A 21,045-nucleotide genomic window follows, 5' to 3' on the forward strand; every position below is an offset into this window, starting at 1 on the left:
TTGGTTTGGATAGACGTTAATGTGATACGTTTATGATCGAGTGTCAAATAATTTAAAATGTAACGAAAATATCCCAATCAGATAATTATGGAATTAGTAATTGTTAATATTTATTTTTAACTATTCTTTTTACGATTCTATAAAGAACTAGACAAAGCAGTATTTGGCATGTTTATAAAAAAAAACATCTCTTCTTCTGAATTCATATTCACTTCCGAAGGCAGCTTCGTATCAGTATGCAAAAGCGCTACCGCCTGAACTACGCATGGCTCACATTGCTCTAACCTTTTATTATAGAGAACAAATGGAACATGTGTTATGATATAGGCTACGACAATTTTTGGGAGACAATCCAAAATTTCTCTTTTAATGTTTCGGCAACGTTGCTCAGTGCACTTGAATTCCTCGTACACCCCTGATATTTTTTTTCGTGTGATAGTTGTTGCTGGACGAAACGAGTGTTTCTAATGGCGATCGTTCTGTGGGACCTGAGCCGTGCCATGCAAGCGTTAAGTCATTTTGTGTCGACGACAATTTAATGAACATTATTATTGTGTTTAGTTGTCGCGTCACCAGACAGCATTCATCTTGCTTGCGAGCAGAACGGGCTTAAAGTTGTCTGTGTGTTGAATGAATCAGATTTCTTACATATGAATTCCAAGACGCACATTAGCCAGTAAATCAGAACGACAATTTTAACGCCGAGTACAGGCGTACTCTTTGCTTTTCTGGAATTACACCCATTCATCCATAAATTATTTTATGCTCGACCATGCCGAAATGTAGTAATTATACACCTGGTAGCAGACCTTTAATGCATGTCATTAAAGTACACCTACTCATTAAAGGCCAGGTCTTTCAGCCAGTGACGACTCAGGTTACAACTGTTCAGCCAATGACAGGTCAGCTTTCTACCGTTATAAAACCGCAAGTATCGATTATTCTCGGATATGCAATCGAAAGAGAATTAGCGAAAAGTCACGGAGGCTGGAAATCCAATACTGTCGCAGAAGGTTATGTTCTGTTACTATAATAATTAGCGTTAATTGTAAATAATATTCAAATAAATTCAATTTGTCATCTCGTTTTTCAATGTCTAATTTAATTTCAATGTTATTTCTGTAGGTTCTTATGGCCTAGCAAGGTCAATGTGGACATCTGTTCCTCGGAAAAAATCAATACTTTCGCGTCTGCGCACATCTCACAACATACGGGACATTGCTCCAGGTCAGATACAATAAAATTAATAATATCAAGTTAGAAATATGGTCGAGCATAAAACGTCGTATGAAACTCGCCTATAATGGTAATTAAGAAGCTCGTATGAAAATTATGAAACTCGCTTGCGCTCGTTTCATAAATATCCATACTCACTTCTTAATTACCTTCATTATAGGCTCGTTGCATAATGTACTAATAATATTTTGGCATGGCACTCTCCTCTCACCGATGCACGACGGGCAACGTCTGTGACAATTGGGTGAACTTTACAATTTTGGCACATTGATTTTTGAGAGGGCGCTTTGGATCAATTGATGAAAATTAGAAATAGATGTTGATCTAATAAAAAAATGCCGACGTCTGAGGTATGGCTTGACTCTTGAAAACTGTATTGAAAGACAAGGTTATACTGCACTGCAATCGCCAACACTTTATTAAGATTTAATCAATGTATCTAATGTGTATGAGCTATTCCATCTCTAATCGACCGAAATATAGAGAAAATTGATCTTACAATTTCTAAATACAATGAAACTTTTTTGTACGTAGAGAACTGTGATACAATGCTTTGTGCAAAGTTTGAGGCATCAGAACTTCATAATGTTTAAATTAAATATATTTAAATTTATCGTATTTTCATAAAATTAGCATCTTTAAACTGTTGTAGCTCCGAAACCCTTTCACACAATGATCAAAATCATTGTTTATTTTGATGCTCAGAAATTAAAGTTTATATTGACATATAAACAGATTTTCTTACGTTTTATAGAAATGGAGAAATTTAGATTTTTCCCCATTAAGACGCCTTAGCTTAGGAAAAAATATTTTAAAAATATATAGTTAGATTCCGCATTGAAAGTACAAATAAACACATATTTTTTACTGATGGTATGTTGATAAGAAAGTATTGAAAATATCAAATAAAGAAAACAAATAGTACGCGCGTGAACTAACCAGCTGACTGTGAGACGGGAGCTAGCCCAGATAAGCAAGGCCAGGAGACAAACACGTGATGTTTCGTCTAGTAGCGCATAGCTGGGCTAGCTTTATCACAAGTTTTCATAAACACAGGAGTAAAATGACGCCCAATGCTCGCTTATCTTCAGCTCTCGGCCAGTGCCTGCGGTACTGCGCCGTTCAAGTCCAGGCGTGTGAAAATAATTTATTTAATACCCTCGAAGCTTATTGCCGAGTCACTAAGCAAACAATGCCGAATCCCTCTTAATAATGCAAGGTTTTTTCTCAATATTTTTTTACATTTTTACAAAGAATCAAAAAGCCTAAAAGTAAGTAAAATCAGATTATCTGTCTCTCTGTACACAATAAAAATAAGAAATACTTCTTATCATAACCTACCAAATGTCAGCTTCAAAATGAGCTCTCGTTCATTGTTCTACAGTAAATGTTTCCAGAGTTTTAAGCGCTGAAAGAGGCTTGTTTTTCTAAAATACGCTAAATTTGTCGCTCAACAATATGAAAACCGTTTGACTTATGATAGTATATTTTTGCAAATGCACTCTCCTCAGCACCTTCTATAAATAGGGAAAAAATTAGAGTATAAAAAATGCGAAGTTTTTTACTGATCGATTTCATATGGAATAGCCCGTATGATGAAAGTGGGCTAATGGAGCTGATTATGTAGCTTGAACTGATTTGCGAATAAAAAGTTAATCAAAAGTTATTCATTTGTTAAAACATTTGAGATCTCTTGTAAATAAACATTATCTTAAAAGTGCTTATTTTGCCTTTTTAAATTCTGTAATGAGTTACGGTATAACAATTGAGGGCAATGGCACTGAAATTTCTAAGAATTTAAAATTGCAAAAAAGTGCTATAGGCCTACTGATATTAACCAATTCACCATAAGACGCCAATTGTAAACCTTTGTTTATAAAGGAATGAAAAATCCCAGGCCTGGCCGGGACTCGAACCTAGACCGCCTGCGTGACAGGCTGAAGGTCTGACCACTCAGCCACCGCAGGGTGCAGATGGACAGATACAGTGGACAGACGGAAATGTCAAAAACCATTCCCTGATTATCAGGATCAAATGCACGAAGAAAGATGATGGAAATCCAGGCAGTGTAATGCGAGACAAGCTAATGTGACAGCGAAGGTTGAGAGGAACCCTTGAGAGTGCTGGCAGTGGGAGTATGCCCGTCTTGCAACAAAGTGAGCAGCACTGTTCAGGCCATCGACTCCATTCATACACACAAATATAATGAACGCCATAAAATGTTTTTCTCTCACGCCTAAATAACCCACACCTTCGATTCTTACATTCGCGCGTTAGGGTCGAGTAGGGTGATATGACTATGAAATAACTTCATCGCGTTAGTCGTATTGCAGTGTATTTGCGTGGTAAATAAACAAGAACTTATTTGTACAAGATCAATCAATAACTGCTACCATCATAAACTTATTATTCTTGTTTTCATTGAAGAGAAAAAAGGAATTGGTTGAGTCACTCTCTGAGAAGAAACTGTCTACTGAAAGATGCACTGGAAGTAATTTATTTAATTATAATTTATTTATTTATTTATTTATTCCGGTGTAGTTAAGGCCATCAGGCCTTCTCTTCCACAACACCAGGAATACAAATACAATAATATAAATAAACAGAAAAAAATACACTTACAAAGTAAAGCTACACAAGAAATAAAGAGAGAAAAAAAACGCTATAAATAAAGTAAAGCCACACAAAAATATACACTGGTTGCAGTCACACAAATTTTAAATGAGTGATTAAGTTTCATAATTAATTCTAACTAATTAACTAACATAAACAAGAAACTTGCAATTTTAATCTAGATTAAAAAAAAAAGGAAAAAAAAAAACAAATCAATACTTCCAGCAATACCTAAAAAACATTAACTAAGACAAAATTTTCCAATTAAATTTTGAATTGTGATGAAGTCCGGTAGTCCCTGACGTCATTAGGTAACGAATTCCAGAGGCGAGGTATTTCTACAGTAAAGGAAGATGAGTATAAAGGGATAGAAAAAAGTGCTTGATGTCGGTTTCGAAGAGTTGTAATAAATTGAAAGCGCGATAACAGATAATTCGGAGTAGAAGTATGCATTATTCTAAATAGAAGAGACAGTGAATGTATTGTTCTTCGTTCTTTCAGACGCACCCATGAAAGTAACTGGAGTGAAGGTGTTATATGGTCAAATTTACGAGTAGACCCCTATTGCAGATGAATCGTATGCACACATTATGAATACGTTGTATTCTCTCAGCTAAGAGTGAACTTACATTAGTTAGCAAGGAATCGCAATAATCAAAATGGGGCATTACAAGCGTCTGAATAAGATTCTTTTTTAGACTAAGTGGTAGAAATTCTTTTATATGGAACAAGGAGTGAAGTTGAGAAAATATTTTTTTGCAAATGTGTGTTACTTGAGTGTTCCAATTTAGATCGCTATCCATAAAAATGCCAAGATTTTTAACTGTTTCACTGCATTTAACAATAATCCCATTCAATATTATATGTAGTATAGCACTACTATCAAGAGTGCTTCGTAGACGAACGGGAGAAAAGTTCGGGGAGAAGAAGATATCAGATGAAAGAAGACATTAAGATATATGAATCGTATGCGGAGACTAAGAGGAAGGCAAAAAAATAATAAAAACATCGGAGAATATACTGGGTTTTCAGTGAAAGTCCTGCCCTGGGGATTTACTTCCAAATCTATTTCTTTACTTGCTTCAAGTAAAATTCCCGTGTTTTCCCTAATCGTTTGTGGATTTTCTCCTACCATGTTCACGTCATCCGCATAAAAAGGAGCTGATGTAACCCGCTCAATTCCAAACCCTGTCTGTTATCCTTGACTTTCCTAATGGCATATTCTAGAATAAAATTAAAAAGTAAAGGTGATAGTGCATCTCCTTGCTTTAGCCTGCAGTGAATTGGAAAAGCATCCGACAGAAACTCAGAATAATAATAATAATAATAATAATAATAATAATAATAATAATAATAATAATAGATACGTGGCGAAAAGACTATTAGGCCTATTGAAACTTATTTAAGTTACCAGTTAATCTGAATACATTAGAAATGTGAGGATAATTACTTAGAACTATCATTTTTGTAAAGTACAATCATTTAGATATTTAAATATAATCACTGTTCAACATAATAATATAAAATCAATTCAATAAACTAGTATGAAAACAAACCTCAAATTATTAAATATTGCTTATGAGTATTATATTTAACAGCGAATGTAATTCACTATGCCTGTTGAATTAGGTAATTGTGTGTTTTAAATTTTGAAAGACGATAGTATCCGACAGGTTCTAATATCGGCAGGAAGAAGATTCCAGATTCGAGAAGTGTGGCTCTAAAACAATATATTTTGCAGCATTGCCATATTTTCTCTATATTTTGTACATGGTAATTAAAAATTAAAGAATTAAATTGCTTTTAAAATTCTCCTTTTGTATACAGGATACAAGTACAGTAAAACCTCGTTAATCCGGGCTCCGTTAAGCCAGACTTTGCTTAATCCGAACAGGCAAAGAAAAAAGATGAGTTTGAAAAAATTAAAAAACCTTGTTTTGAGAATTATTTTTATACATTAGAACTATGGAATTACAATTGTTAAAATATTACAACTATAGTATTAAAATATAGAAAATCCATCAAATTTTTACCAAAGTAATTAAACTATACAAACAAGTATTATAATCTTTACTGTAGGTATAGTGTATTTAGGCCTATACCCTTTAAATACACCATAATAAACGTGTTTTGTTGCTATAAATGGAGTTTTAAACACTTTCTACTGTTCTTTTAAGTTAATCCGGACTTTCGTTAAACCGGTCAACTTATCCCCCAATTAGTCCGGATTAACGAGGTTTGACCTATTTAGGCTTCCATATTTTCTGGACCTGGCCTCTAGAAAGAAGTGATTGGGCTAACATCAGGCTCTGCTATTAGAGCGTAGGGTATTATAAAGTAATTTGAGGAAAAAACAGATGTGTCCCGCGTGGCATATTCTTTAAGCGTTGTTCTCATTTTCTTCACATGGTCTCCCATTCGTAATTTTGTTGTGTTTGATTTTAGTGAGCTATGCGATAGCCACACAACACACGCCGCTTTCTCCGGGTCTTATGACCCCGCCATACCCTACACTCGACACAAGAGTGAGATGAAATGTCGCGGAAGCAATTAAAAGAGTTGTAAAACCTCGAGCGATCAATCAGCAGCTGAGAGTACAGGGGTGAACAGATAAAGAAGGAAGGATTTAGGAGAACACAATGAAATAAAGGGAGCAAGTAGGAAGAAAAAAATGAGATGAAAAGTGGGATAGAAGATTGAGAGGAAGACAAGTAAAAAGAATAATAAATTAAAGGGAAATGGAAGGAAGAATGAAAGAAAGGAACAAGATAGAAAGATTAAAAATAAAGGAAGAACGTAAACGTAAGACAAATGAGGATTGAAATGTGAAGTAAGAAAGAGGGATAAAAATGAAAGAAGTAAATAAAAATGAAGAGAAATATGAAAGTACGAAGGAAAGAAGTAACTAATAAGTTAATATTAGGAAAGGAAGAAAAAATGAAAAAGAAAATACTAAAAGATTATGGAGAAAAATATTTACAAAGAAGAAGCAACCGGCGTAGCTGAGCCGACTAACACTGTTGCCTATTGATCCAGAGCGAGGTGGGCGTCAGTTTGATTACCGCTTTCTCTGATTACCTATTTTTTTTAAAGATATTTTTCCCAACCCTAAGCGAATGTCAAGTAATCCATGGCGAATCCTCGGCCCTATCGCCCCATATACAATTTCACTATCACCAATTCTATTGACGTTAAATAACCTAACAGTTGATGATAAAGCAATAAAGTAAATAAATAAGTAAAGGAAGAAGGATAAATATGACAGTCTTAATTGCGAACTAATTGGGATACGAACCTAATCTCATTAACAAATGTTCGGCTAAAAATTTATTTAATCCCTCTCCTCGTTCTGATTAACAGAATTTTCTGACTAGTCGGATTCGAATTTGGAAGTTCAATAATAATAATAATAATAATAATAATAATAATAATAATAATAATAATAATAATAATAATAATAATAATAATAATTTATTGATATTTATGTGCTGGACAACAGCTATAGGCCAATAAAAGTCCAGCACAGTGATACAAATAATGCAATAAAATGAACAACTATGGTACACATTACATAATAGAGATAACAACAAAATAAAGAACATAGATAAAAATGATTAGTTTACAAGAATTAATACTGTAATATTTTATGGAAAGGAGTTGATTCATACAAAAGTATTACCAATATGTGTAGAAAGATAATGCAATTAATGTTAGCAAAGGCATTGCCATATTCTAATACTTCTATACATTGAATAGATCGAAATCGCCTACATGTAAGTTAGCATGTTTAATACATCTGGAGACCGGCGAGGAAGATTTAGAATTTCTAATATAGAAGAGTTTGTGATGTCTCATGTCCTTCATAGGACTACGAAGGCTGACACTGTTTAAGAAAGATTGACAATTAATGTCACATTTAAGGACCTTACATAAGAATAAGTAATCGAGATCATGACGTCTGGCATACAGGCTTCGACCATAGTGAATTAGTTGCTACATTTAAGTCATTGGTTTGATACACACAATTCCAGTCACAATTATATAGGCTAGTGTAAAGATTCAAGTAATCACCTTGAGCATAATTAAGAAAACAACTTTGTTGACTATGATTAGAGTAAGATACGATGAAAGAGTAATGGAACGGAGAAAAATTCCCTCCGGCGCCGGGATTTGAACCCGGGTTTTCAGCTCTACGTGCTGATGCTTTATCCACTAAGCTACACCGGATACAACCCCGGCGTCGGATAGAATCGTCTCAGATTAAGCTCCAACTCTTGGGTTCCCTCTAGTGGCCGCCCTCTGCACTACGTCATATATGTTTATGAACGTAGGACCGAAGTCCACACATGTGCTGAGGTGCACTCGTTATGAGTAACTAGTTGGCCGGGATCCGACGGAATAAGCGCCGTCTTAAATCACGAAGTGATTTACGCATATCATATATATTATTTTAATGTACCGAAGTACATATGATATTTCCATGCAGATATTCTGCGTCATCATACGATGAAAGAGTAATGGAACGGAGAAAAATTCCCTCCGGCGCCGGGATTTGAACCCGGGTTTTCAGCTCTACGTGCTGATGCTTTATCCACTACGCCACACCGGATACAATCTGAGACGATTCTATCCGACGCCGGGGTTGTATCCGGTGTGGCTTAGTGGATAAAGCATCAGCACGTAGAGCTGAAAACCCGGGTTCAAGTCCCGGCGCCGGAGGGAATTTTTCTCCGTTCCATTACTCTTTCATCGTATGATGACGCAGAATATCTGCATGGAAATATCATATGTACTTCGGTACATTAAAATAATATATAGAGTAAGATAGTTTAACTTCAAGATATATTAAGAGGGGTGGATAATATTTATCTTGTAAGACTAGAGAATGCGTGGTCAGTTTGACATCACTCTCAGAAACATTTTTAAAAACTAAATCAAGTAGTTTCCTGTTATTAACTGTAAAGTTAATTTGTTGCAAGCTGATATAACTTAAGGATGAAAATAACTGTTGTGATTTGATTTTCGCATAATAATGTATATCATTATGATAACAACCAGATGTCCAGTTCATACCAGGAGCGTTGAAGTCACCGAGCATTAATACTCTATAATTATGTGAGTCAAGATTGAATTCAAGAAAATTAAGATAGGATTTTAAAATTTTTGGATCAGTGTCCGGTGAAAAGTAATGATTTCCTATTAAAATATTATAACCATCCTCCGAAGGGATTTGAACCCATACACATTCACTGTTAATAATGATAATAAAAAGGTAAAGGTATCCCCGTAACATGCCATGAAGGCACTTGGGGGCATGGAGGTAGAGCCCCATGCTTTCCATGACCTCGGCACTAGAATGAGGTGGTGTGGTCGGCACCACGCTCTGACCGCCTTTTACCCCCGGGAAGGACCCGGTACTCAATTTTATAGGAGGCTGAGTGAACCTCGGGGCCGTTCTGAAAGTTTGGCAACGAGAAAAAATCCTGTCACCACCTGGGATCGAACCCCGGACCTTCCAGTCCGTAGCCAGCTGCTCTACCAACTGAGCTACCCGGCCGCCCGTTAATAATAATAATAATAATAATAATAATAATAATAATAATAATAATAATCTATGTACAAACAAATTAATTTTCACTAATTTTGTTGAATTCGTTTTTTATGCCCCCCTCCACGGTTCAATACTGAAGAGACCGCTGAATTTTAATTTGCGTGCAAAATACTGGACAAAAAAATTCGTCCAATAGTGTAGAAAAAAAGTCGTAAGCGCGCAGAATGGCGGAAGAGCAGGTAGACTCACAGGGTGACGTATTGATAGGCACTATGGAAGACTGAACGTGTTTAGTGAAGAGAAACATTCCGAAATTGATTTTTTGCAGCAATGTGTAACTCTTTCTATAATCTACTTCGTGGGCTATAGGCTAAAACCTACTGCAGGCAAGAGTTTGAATACTAATTACATGAGCCACAATATCAAGATTTTCTTCATAGAAATATTATTATTATTATTATTATTATTATTATTATTATTATTATTATTATTATTATTATTATTACAGCCTATTTCGGAAATCCTATACATAGCGCTTCCATAGAATTAAAACCATACCTAAATAGCGTAAATTCAAACTTCGGCTTTTATTGTCTTCTATCCTGTTTATAATCTTTAAAAAGGAACAGATGCATTATAGGACCCACCCTAAATATAAAAATATGCAAAGCCGCAAAAAAGGTCAACGGAAGTAGCTTTTCGATCAATTAAATTATGGATATATACTGTTTTCATTATGTTGCCAACCAATCAATATTGTTGTAAATTAATTTGATCATAATCATGGTGGCAATTTTGAATGCTATAGTTAAATATAAAAAGAGAAGTGGATGAAATTCTCCCTGTTGATTTAAAATGTAGGACTCGAAATGGAAATTATGGAATTATAAATATAAACTTTTTAGTTGCTTTTCCATGAAAACATACATGTATGTTCTATAGTGTTTTATGCGATTGTGGTTTACTTAGGAGTTAAATATTCTGTGAAACATGTAATTCTGAGATGAGATTGAAAAAAATGTAAAAGTAAACGAGATGAACTCGTGGAGATGTCATCGAAAATTACAAGATATTAAATGATAAACACAGGAACGTCGTATCGTAGCATTTTGTGAAATCACTCGGATAACGGAGAAAATGAAACGGAATATCTCCGGTAAGGTCCAAGGTAAAATGCTAATTTTTACACCAATCTTTTATGTAATTTTTTGGTCCAGGGAAAATACTAGTAAAATGTGTTTTTGTAAAAGACTAGTATTTTCCTTGGACCAAAAATGCAATATAAATGGAGTAAAATTAGTATTTTATAATATAATTATTATAAAGGTGACTAATATGAACTTAATTTCATTGTTGTGTTAATACCAATGTTGTATTGTGTGAAAGTTTAATGTTACTGTGTTTTAAGTTTAGCTTTGATTTGTTTCTTTAATTTTATTTCGAATAAAATTTAATACATTGTATAACAAAGGTGACTGATATGAGCTTAATTTCATTGTTGTTGGTTTTATTAAATGATACATGTTTGTAGTATGTTTTTGGAATTGTTAAGATGGCATGCTTGATATAATAATCGAAAATATACAATATATAATCGATACTACGAAATACTCGGGGTGGGTCCTATAATGCATCTTCCATAGAATTAAAACTATACCTAAATAGCGTAAATCCAAACTTCGGCTTTTATTGTCCTCTTTATAATATTTAAAAATTGGGTTTATAATACAGAACCATAATATTCCTTAATATTAATTTCATGTGTTTTACTACCTGAAATAACCTGTAAGCAACAATAGTCTTTGTATTGAGAGAAGCCTCATCTCTTAGATATCTTGGCCTCACTCTCGATACCAAATTAACATGACAGTGTCACATTTCTAAATTAGTTAAAATGCAGATATCGCATTTATATACTGAAGCACACAACGTCATACAAATCAACATTAGCAATACAATATAAACGAATCATATTATGTACCACAGTCTAGTACTCTAGTATATACAGTCACGAAGCTCAATGCGTAGGGAATATGCATCCATAGATAGTTCCTAACCACTAGGATCGCTACTATCGCCTCATCACAGACAATGCGAAATAGTACCGGGACAATCTATTGTTCCTAGTACCCTCAACAACTCAACCTTCGTGACTGTATATACTAGACTGTGTTATATACTGCATTAATCAGATCCAGCTGGTAATATGGCTGTTCAATTTGGAGTTCTGCTTCTCACAGTCAAATTAATCCAAAATCGGTGTCCTAGATTAATAACAGAATGTTCGAAACATCACACTGAATTCTGATTTAGGATTTCCGGAGGTGAACATAATCCTCCGCAATAGCTACGGAAGACTACACAGTTCTTTCGATGATCATGAAAATTCTCTAATCTGGCAAATTCCAGAAATCACCCACCTGCTCCACTATTTCAAAGATTGGAAAGGAAAATACACACATATTCAATATTGTAAGACTAACTGTAAAATTGATTTAATGTCGGGATCATCACAAGATGGCTCCCCAAATACAAGTTTCATATGTTTTTTTTTTTTTTTTTTTTTTAATTTTAGATATTATAATCTCAACTATCTATACTAATAATAAATCTGTAGCCGAAATGTTTCTGGTAATTTTCGATTTTCCAAAAATAACTGGTCCTAACATATATAATTAACCACCCTGAAACCGAAAATCGCATTTTTGAAATTTTTGTTTGTATGTCTGTCTGTATGTTTGTTACCTTTTCACGCGATAATGGCTGAACCGATTTATATGAAAATTAGAATATAAATTAAGTTCGTTGTAACTTAGATTTTAGGATATATGGCATTCAAAATAGTTTATTTAAAAGGGGGGTTATAAGGGGGCCTGAATTAAATAAATCGATATATCTCGCTTATTATTGATTTTTATGAAAAATGTTACATAACAAAAGTTTCTTTAAAAATTATTTTCGATAAGTTTTATTCTTTACAAAATTTTGATAGGACTGATATTTAATGAGATAAATGAATTTTAAAATTAAAATAACGCCATCTAAGACGGTGCAATGAATTAAGAACAAATGACTTCGTCTATAAGGGGCCTTGGACAACAACAATCGAAAGCTATTAAATATAGCCTACAGAGAATGTTTCTGTGTTTGTATGAAGTAATATCAGAAGCTAAATTAACCGATTTGTATAATTATTATTTCACCATTGGAAAGTGTAGTTTCTCTAGATCAGTAGTGTCAGAGTTGTAAGCTCCAAAAGCAGTTGTGGAGCTAGAGTCGGAGCTTGAACTTGCTTATGTTGTGGAAGCACTGGAGCTCGGAACAGGCATAGTGGAGCGCTCCGCTCCGTTTAGGCTGTGTCTGACAACGCTGCTCTAGATAGACATAATGCTATAATGTTATTACAGTAACGTCTGAGTAAATCGAGGACAAGTAAGATTAAAATAGCTTCTTATGCACAGAAAATTTGATAGGCTATTTTGTACATTCGTTTTCTGTATTTCTTAAAATAATATTTATGTACACTCATTTTAATCTCAGAGAATTAACGAACAAAACGAACAACGAGAGTGTATTGATTTAGTATGCAGTAATAGTACGTTAGCTTAGCAATCCATTATTTTATAATTCAAATTTTAACTATGCTCAATTGAATCGTGTTAAAATACAGATTATCTTGCGCTGTTGTAAAAGTTGTTCCCTGGATCAAACGTCCTATTTTAATTATGTAATTACTTTATATTTATTTCTAACGGGTGCAGCGGAGCGCACGGGTACGGCTAGTAATATAATATTTTATACAATGAAGTTTTCTTGGACTAAAAAAAAAAACAATAGTCCTTTTAGGTACTTTCATTCTCTTCAGCGCTAATCAATATTAACAACAATCCAGGTTGCCAAGCGACGATAGAAAACAAAATATTAAGTGAGAATAAATGAATATGAGAAGCGTTTCATATTCCAAAATGTTTTCATAACATTTTAATGTCACATAAAAATATTCACATTTGTTTATATTTTCAACGATTATTCCTCTTCGTTAGTATTTCCGTATTTCTATAACTAGGCCTACCACTGGACGAATTTCCTACACATTATAAAGATACAATAGAAATGTTTTCAAGAAAACACTTGAAAAACCAAGCCATCCATTCCACCAAAATTCCGGGATTCCCAAGAGAAAGTAAAAAACTCCAAATTCAACTTTAGATTCATTTAATTCGTAGTGTCAATGAATTCGAATGAATTGAATCACCCTGTATAGCTGCACTTTATGATCATGCGGTCAGTATGACACTCGTCATACATTGAGTCCTGCGAGTAATACAAGCCGGAGTCTGTTAATTTTTATGTGCATATGCTGCCACTAGAAACATAGGCCAATGGAACGTGGATATGAATTCGTAATGTTGTTTCTTTTACGCAAGTATTTTACTATAATTTTGCATTGTTTAAAGCCACTCGTGTTAATTATATAATAATTTTCTCTAATTCGATATTTAAATAGTATAATGGGGGAAATGAAAAGAATGTAATGGACCGTCACATAAGTAGCATCGAGTTTTAATTAATTAAGACTAATTACAATAATTTATTAAGTGTAAACATAGAAACGAACACATTTTGAAACCAAGCTTCAAAAACTGCTGAATGTGTATTTGATTTTAAGTATCGTTGATAGAAATAAAGAAGCTAAACCTCATTACAGAGCTATGTACAATACATAATAATTATGTGAATGAAAAATGTAAGAGATTAAGAGTAGACGGCTTTCATGATATATATAACGTACGGCAGAAAATACTGATATATCGATGACTGAGAACCAGACTATTCTAAGTCCGACTTTTTATAAGAAAGAAATCGGTGTTTCATTGTGTTCCAGTTCTTGTCTGCATATATGAATCGAACAAAATTATAAATATTCCTCTCCATAAGGTTGCTATGAAGCTATTCCAAATTGTTTCATGAAGCTTTGAATGTCAGGAGCTTAAAATAGCTTTCCTGAAAAAAAAAAGTAAAATGGACTTAGAACAGTCTGGTTGTGGGCCATCGATATTACATTTATACAGGGTGTTTCAAAAATACGGGGCATAATTTCAGGTATGTATTTCCCACATGTAGACAATCAAAATAGTTCATTACAACATATGTCCGGAAATGCTTTATTTCCGAGTTATGGCCTCCACAACATTGAAATTCACCGGAACGTTTTTCTTTCCGCAGGTCGTTGCCGTCAAAGGAGACATTAAGAGGGCACTCTGACAGTTCATTCCGAGGCGAAGGTTACATTCAGTGTTGTGTAGGCGTTAGACTGTGTGACATGTATTCAAATCAAGAGCTGGCAGAGATACACTTCATGTACGGTAAGGCGGACGGCAATGCTGCGCTGGTTCGTCGTTTGTACCAGGAGAGGTACCCACAGCGACAATGTCCAGATCGGAAGACATTTGTACGTCTCCATTACCGTCTGTGCGAGTATGGAAAATTTAACTCTCCTGGTTTGGGAAGGGGACGACCAAGATCTACAACTCCAGAAGTACAGGAGGAGATTCTGGAGGCTGTGAACATGACTCCTTCTGTCAGCATACGAAGGGTAGCGTTGCAAGTCAATGTTCCTCATACGACTGTCTGGTGCCTGATTTGGAATCCCTTCGGAATCGAATTGTGGCATGTTCTGAAGACATACGCAATACTCCTGGAGTTTGGGATCGTGTTCGCAGGTCAATGAGACATCGATGTGAAGTCTGTATTCAAGCAGGAGATGGACATTTTGAACATCTTCTGTAATGACAACGACCTGCGGAAAAAAAAACGTTCCGGTGAATTTCAATGTTGTGAAGGCCATAACTCGGAAATGAAGCATTTCCGGACACATGTTGTAATGAACTATTTTGATTGTCTACATGTGGGAAATACATACCTGAAATTATGCCCCGTATTTTTGAAACACCCTGTATATTCCAAGTCAAGCGTGTGTTGCCAATAATTTTAAACTCACGAACATTAAAGTTAAAATATTACTCAATACACAGACTAAATTATTTTTGTCCATTATTGAGAAGCGTTTTTCCGCGAAAATCTCCGAGTAGATTTTTTGAAACGTAATATTTCCTTTTTATATTTCATAACCTATAATGAGACAGTAGCTACAAGTAATGGTTTAATTTTAAGGAGAACTGCAGAAATTACTATGACAAATTTACGTAACCCTACCAGTTAGGAAAGGGGAAGAAGTAATAGACTATTTTTGTGTAAAAATGACAAATTCCTATAAAGTTTAAAATGCACTTTCAGAAATCACTTCTTCCCAGAAATGATTAAAAAATCAGAGAGTTACTCATCCTAAAAACCTACATTGCGTATGGATGAGTGTCCATGTTAGATAGCCTACAGTCGGCGTGGGTGTCGCAGTCGGTAGAGTGCTGACTTTCTGTACCCGAGATAGCGGGTTCGATCCCGGTCCAGGTCGATGGCATTTAACGCTGATATAACCTCGGTAGTTGCGAGTGTCGTTAAATAAAACATAATTTAAAATTTTAATTTTTCATAGCCTACCTTACATGAATCGATTATTTAAGAAACCACAGAAGTCCATTTTTAACCGAAACAAGTTTATTGTGCTTCTGATATTAATAAGCTTACATGTATTGGACCTTTGTAGAAGAAAGTATTCTTATAGGCTACATGTCCGCATTATATGAAGTGATGATATCATGATGGTGGCCTATTTCCCTGAAGAGGATGAAATCAAAAGATTTTATGCAGAGGTAGTTTCCTGGCCTAGTCGTGATAGAGATGACGCACCTGAGGAGCTGTAGTGTGGGATTTCAATAAGATATCAGTGTTTTCACTTTAAAAAGTTCTAAATTTTTGCTTTTAATTTTGTAATACTAGGGACAATAATACATTATATATTAAATATATATTTAAACAACTTTTGTTCTTATTAACTTGTATACAGGATAAACACAATACATTATTTTTTACTAGCCTATAAGCATTTCGTGTATTTGAGAAACAACACAAGTCTACGAACTTTATGCCATCTTGGCGCTCTCGAATAATTATAATAAAACATTTATTTAAAATATGTAGAAATATTGCAATTCATATGAAAAATTCATCCTAAAAAGATAAGAATGTACACCCAATATTTATAAGTTGTAGAGAGTCTTTTCTTGTAGTTTTCTCATAACTTATAGTTAACGGTATTTGTAGTTTCTCAAATGACTTATTCACATACATACATACATACATACATACATACATACATACATACATACATACATACATACATGCATGCATGCATGCATGCATACATTACATACATACATACATACTGTACATACATACATACATACATACATACATACATACATACATACATACATACATACATAGGGGAGAGTCGGGTAGTATCGGACAGTGCGTTTCTTTCATCTACCACCATATGGTAGTACCTGAATGACATGGTTACGTTTCTCTATACGACATCACAGAAACGTAACCATGTCAATCAGGTACTATCAGGTAGATGAAAGAAACTCACTGTCCGATATTACCCGATGTCCGATACTATCCGACTCTCCCCTACATACATACATACATATATACATACATACATACAGTCGGCCTGGGTAGCGTAGTCGGTATAGCGCTGGTCTTCTGTGCTCGAGGTTGCGGGTTCGATGGTATTTAAGCATTTAAGTGTGCTTAAATGCGACAGGCTCATGCCAATAAATTTACTGGCATGTAAAAGTACTCCTGCGGGACAAAATTCCGGCACACCGGTGACGCTGATATCACCTCGACAGTTGCAAGCGTCGTTAAATAAACCACAATTTTTTATGCATACATACATACATACATACATACATACATACATACATACATACATACATACATACGTCCACACCTGTGGAGTAACGGTTAGCCCATCTAGCCGCGAAACCAGGTGGCCCGGGTTCGATTCCCGGTCAGGGCAAGTTACCTGGTTGAGGTTTTTTCCGGGGTTTTCCCTCAACTCAAAATGAGCAAATTCTGGGTAACTTTCGGTGCTGGACCCCGGACTCATTTCACCGGCATTATCACCTTCATTTCATTCAGACGCTAAATAACCTAAGCTGTTGATAAAGCGTCGTAAAATAACCAACTACATACATACATCTCGTACATACACACGTACTTACGTACGTACGTAATACATGCACACACACGCTTTTCTTTACGTGCAAGTCTTTGGAACAGTATTAAAAGGGATCGACCTTCGTGGAAGCGCCGAGATATTTTCACGATCAGATCTACTGAGCCCTGTTCTTTGAAACACGATTCAATCATGAAGGAAATACCAGAGTTGCGCGATCTGGTGTCGAACCTGGTAACTTCATTTTGCTTCGAATGCGAGGTATGCGACATTAATTACAGAGAGCGCAACCAATAAGACGGTGGCGCCACGCAGGAACAGGACTGGCCGTCCGCTGCTTTGAGGCGGCGCTGCTGAAGTCGCGGCGCAGCGATGTCGAGGAAGGGACAACGCGAGTGATGTGCTTCTGTCTACATTATGCAACAACACAGGGGTGAGCGAATTTCGGTTTAATTTGTAGTAAATAGTTTTTAAGGATTTTGAAAATTATTTTATTTATCGCGTGGGCGTACGTTCAGATATTTAAAGCGGAACATAATGTTCGAGTTTTCTATAGCACGCGACACTGAAGGTTTTTTTTTTTTAACCAAAAAAGGTATAATTTTCAGAGAGAATGTATTTTGAAATGTGAAGAATTCGTATAGGACGTCAGTTGACTTGAAAATATATTAGACAATAGGTACAAATTGGAAAGAATTGATCGGTGTAGATAACCTAAAAGTGATTATTTAACACGTGAAATAGAGAGGTAGAATACTTCACTTGGTATATGCAAAACATACAAAAAGCCTAAACTAACCTAACCTGCTACAGGTTTATATATGTAAGACATACCAAAAACATAAACAAACCTAACCTAACCTGTCAGAGATTCGTATATATTTTTATTTATTTTATTTGGTTATTTGACGACGCTGTATCAACTAGAAGGTTATTTAGCGTCGATGGAATTGATGATTGCGAGATATTCGGCGAGATGAGGTCGAGGATTCACCATAGATTACCTGACATTTGCCTTATAGTTAGGGAAAACATCGGAAAAAACCCAATCAGGTAATCAGCCCAAGCGGGAATCGAACCCACGCCCGAGCGCAACTTCGGATCAGCAGGCAAGCGCCTAAGCTACGCCGGTGGCTAGATTCGTATGTATATAAGACATAAGAAAAGCCTAGCCCAACCTAACCTAACCTAACAGAGATTCGTATATACAAGACATACGAAAAGCCTAACCTAACCTAACCTAACCTAACCTAACCTAACCTAACCTAACCTAACCTAACCTAATCTAATCTAATCTAATCTAATTTAAACTAACCTAACCTAACCTGCTACAGGATCATATATGTAAGACATACCAAAAACCTAAACAAACCTAACCTAACCTAACCTAACCTAACCTAACCTAACCTAACCTGTCTGAGATTCGTATATACCTATAAGACATGCGAAAGTCCACACCTGTGGAGTGACAATACCTAAATATGGAATTGCTGATAATAAATTTGTAATTACAGTTGCCCTTTTTGGTTTCAGTTAAAAATAAGAATAATATTTATCTAAATATTAGGTCGAAACTGATTGCAATTATTTGCTTCTTATTTAAAATAGATTGACTAATCAGTACTTTTTGAATGTAACCCAAATGTTATAGGTTAGCGCATCTGCCACCGAAAACCAGGTAGCCGGGGTTCGATTCCCGGTCGAGGCAAGTTACCTGGTTGAAGTTTTTTCCGGGGTTTTCCCTCAACCCAATACGAGCAAATGCTGGGTAACTTTCGGTGCTGGATCCCGGACTCATTCCACAGGCATTATCACCTTCATCTCATTCAGAAGCTAAATTACCTAAGATGTTGATAAAGTGTCGTAAAATAACCTACTAAAATAAAAATAAATAAAAACATACGAAAAACCTAACCTAACCTAACCTAACCTAACCTAACCTAACCTAACCTAACCTAACCTGTCACAGATTTCCGCACCGGAGAACTTAGAATAATTCAAATTGGAAGTTTCAGCGTCGTGTGCTATAGAAAAGCGTAACATTTTTTTGTGTTTTTCAGAATTAAAAAATCATTTTAAAATACGCAATTAATATGTTCGCAGAACTGCATATCGCCCCTATGAAAATGATCCAAGTGATTTAAAAAAAAATTAAATATACTAAAAACTATTAGTAAAATTTAAAATCTGAAAGATGTCATTGTTGCAACTAATAATAGTCGTTATTTTGTATTAGTGAAAGTTTGATAGCTCAATGGTTCTTTTGCAATAAAGAGAGAAGTTCGGCTAAGATAAGTTTTTTTTTTTTTTTTTTTTTGCTTGTATTGTAAAATGAATGATTTGTTGGTTGTCCCTCCTTTTACAGCGGAAAGTCGATATAGAACCCATATATTTTCATAGGATAATCTTGATCTTAAGCATGGCTTTTTTAACGTTAGACATGCTTGTAACAGACATGTTAAAACCCAGTCTTGATGCGACAGTGTTTTCATTCAATTGATTAAAATATAAAAACAATATAATTATTACAGTATTAGAACAATAAAAATCATGTTTAGACCATACATGTTTCAGGACGTGCCGTCCTATTTTCAGTGATCATGACTAATCAGCTGATGTTCGGTGATGTATGATTTTAACTACGTCGCATTCAGTCACCAACCCATACTGCGTCATACATACCGCACGTCCTGTAACATGTAAGGTCTAAACATGATTTTTATTGTTTTAATACTGTAATAATTATATTGTTTTTATATTTTAATAAATGGATTTTTTAGTTTATTAATGAAAAGAACTGCTCACATTCATAGAAATAATTCGAGCCGCAAATGTTCAATGCGCATAACAACGCTTCCATGCTCTGTGCATAAGAAATCAACAGCCCAATCGGACTGGAACTGACTAGCTACGACTTCTTGCTTGCCTGTAGACGCTACGGTGAATTACATCACAGAGGAGGTATATTTCGTCGTTGTAAAACATTTGGGACAACGATAAAAATTTCGCGTATTATTTCGTAAGTTTGTTTTGCTTAAATGTGGCATTTTAGGTATTTTAGAAGGGTAAATGTAACAAAGAATATAATACAATTGTGAAAGATTTCGTTCTTGTCGCTATTACAACAATATACTGACCTCTTATCCCTTATTATGAAAAATCATTGAATATTTCAATGTAAACATGAAAGTACAGTTCATGTTAAACGTTCAGATTATTTTCACAGCAATTCATTTGTGTAAGCGTTTCAGGATGTGTCACAGAATGTCTACTTCACAAAATGTTCATGAGACATGTTCACAATGTACTTTCGTCCGTGTATAGTATGTATATTCTGCTGTACGTTTTTAATTAGTTATTTTTCTCTCTTCTCTTTTACGGAGAAGAGACCTGAAGGTTAGCACTGCAGCCTAAGGCTTATTGTGCGTACCATTACTGTTCTGTGAATGATTGGATAGCCAAACGGCCGCGCTCTTGTACAAGTACAGCACGCCGCACC

This window comes from Periplaneta americana, chromosome 13 (assembly GCF_040183065.1).
Source record: "Periplaneta americana isolate PAMFEO1 chromosome 13, P.americana_PAMFEO1_priV1, whole genome shotgun sequence".
NCBI lineage: Eukaryota > Metazoa > Arthropoda > Insecta > Blattodea > Blattidae > Periplaneta > Periplaneta americana.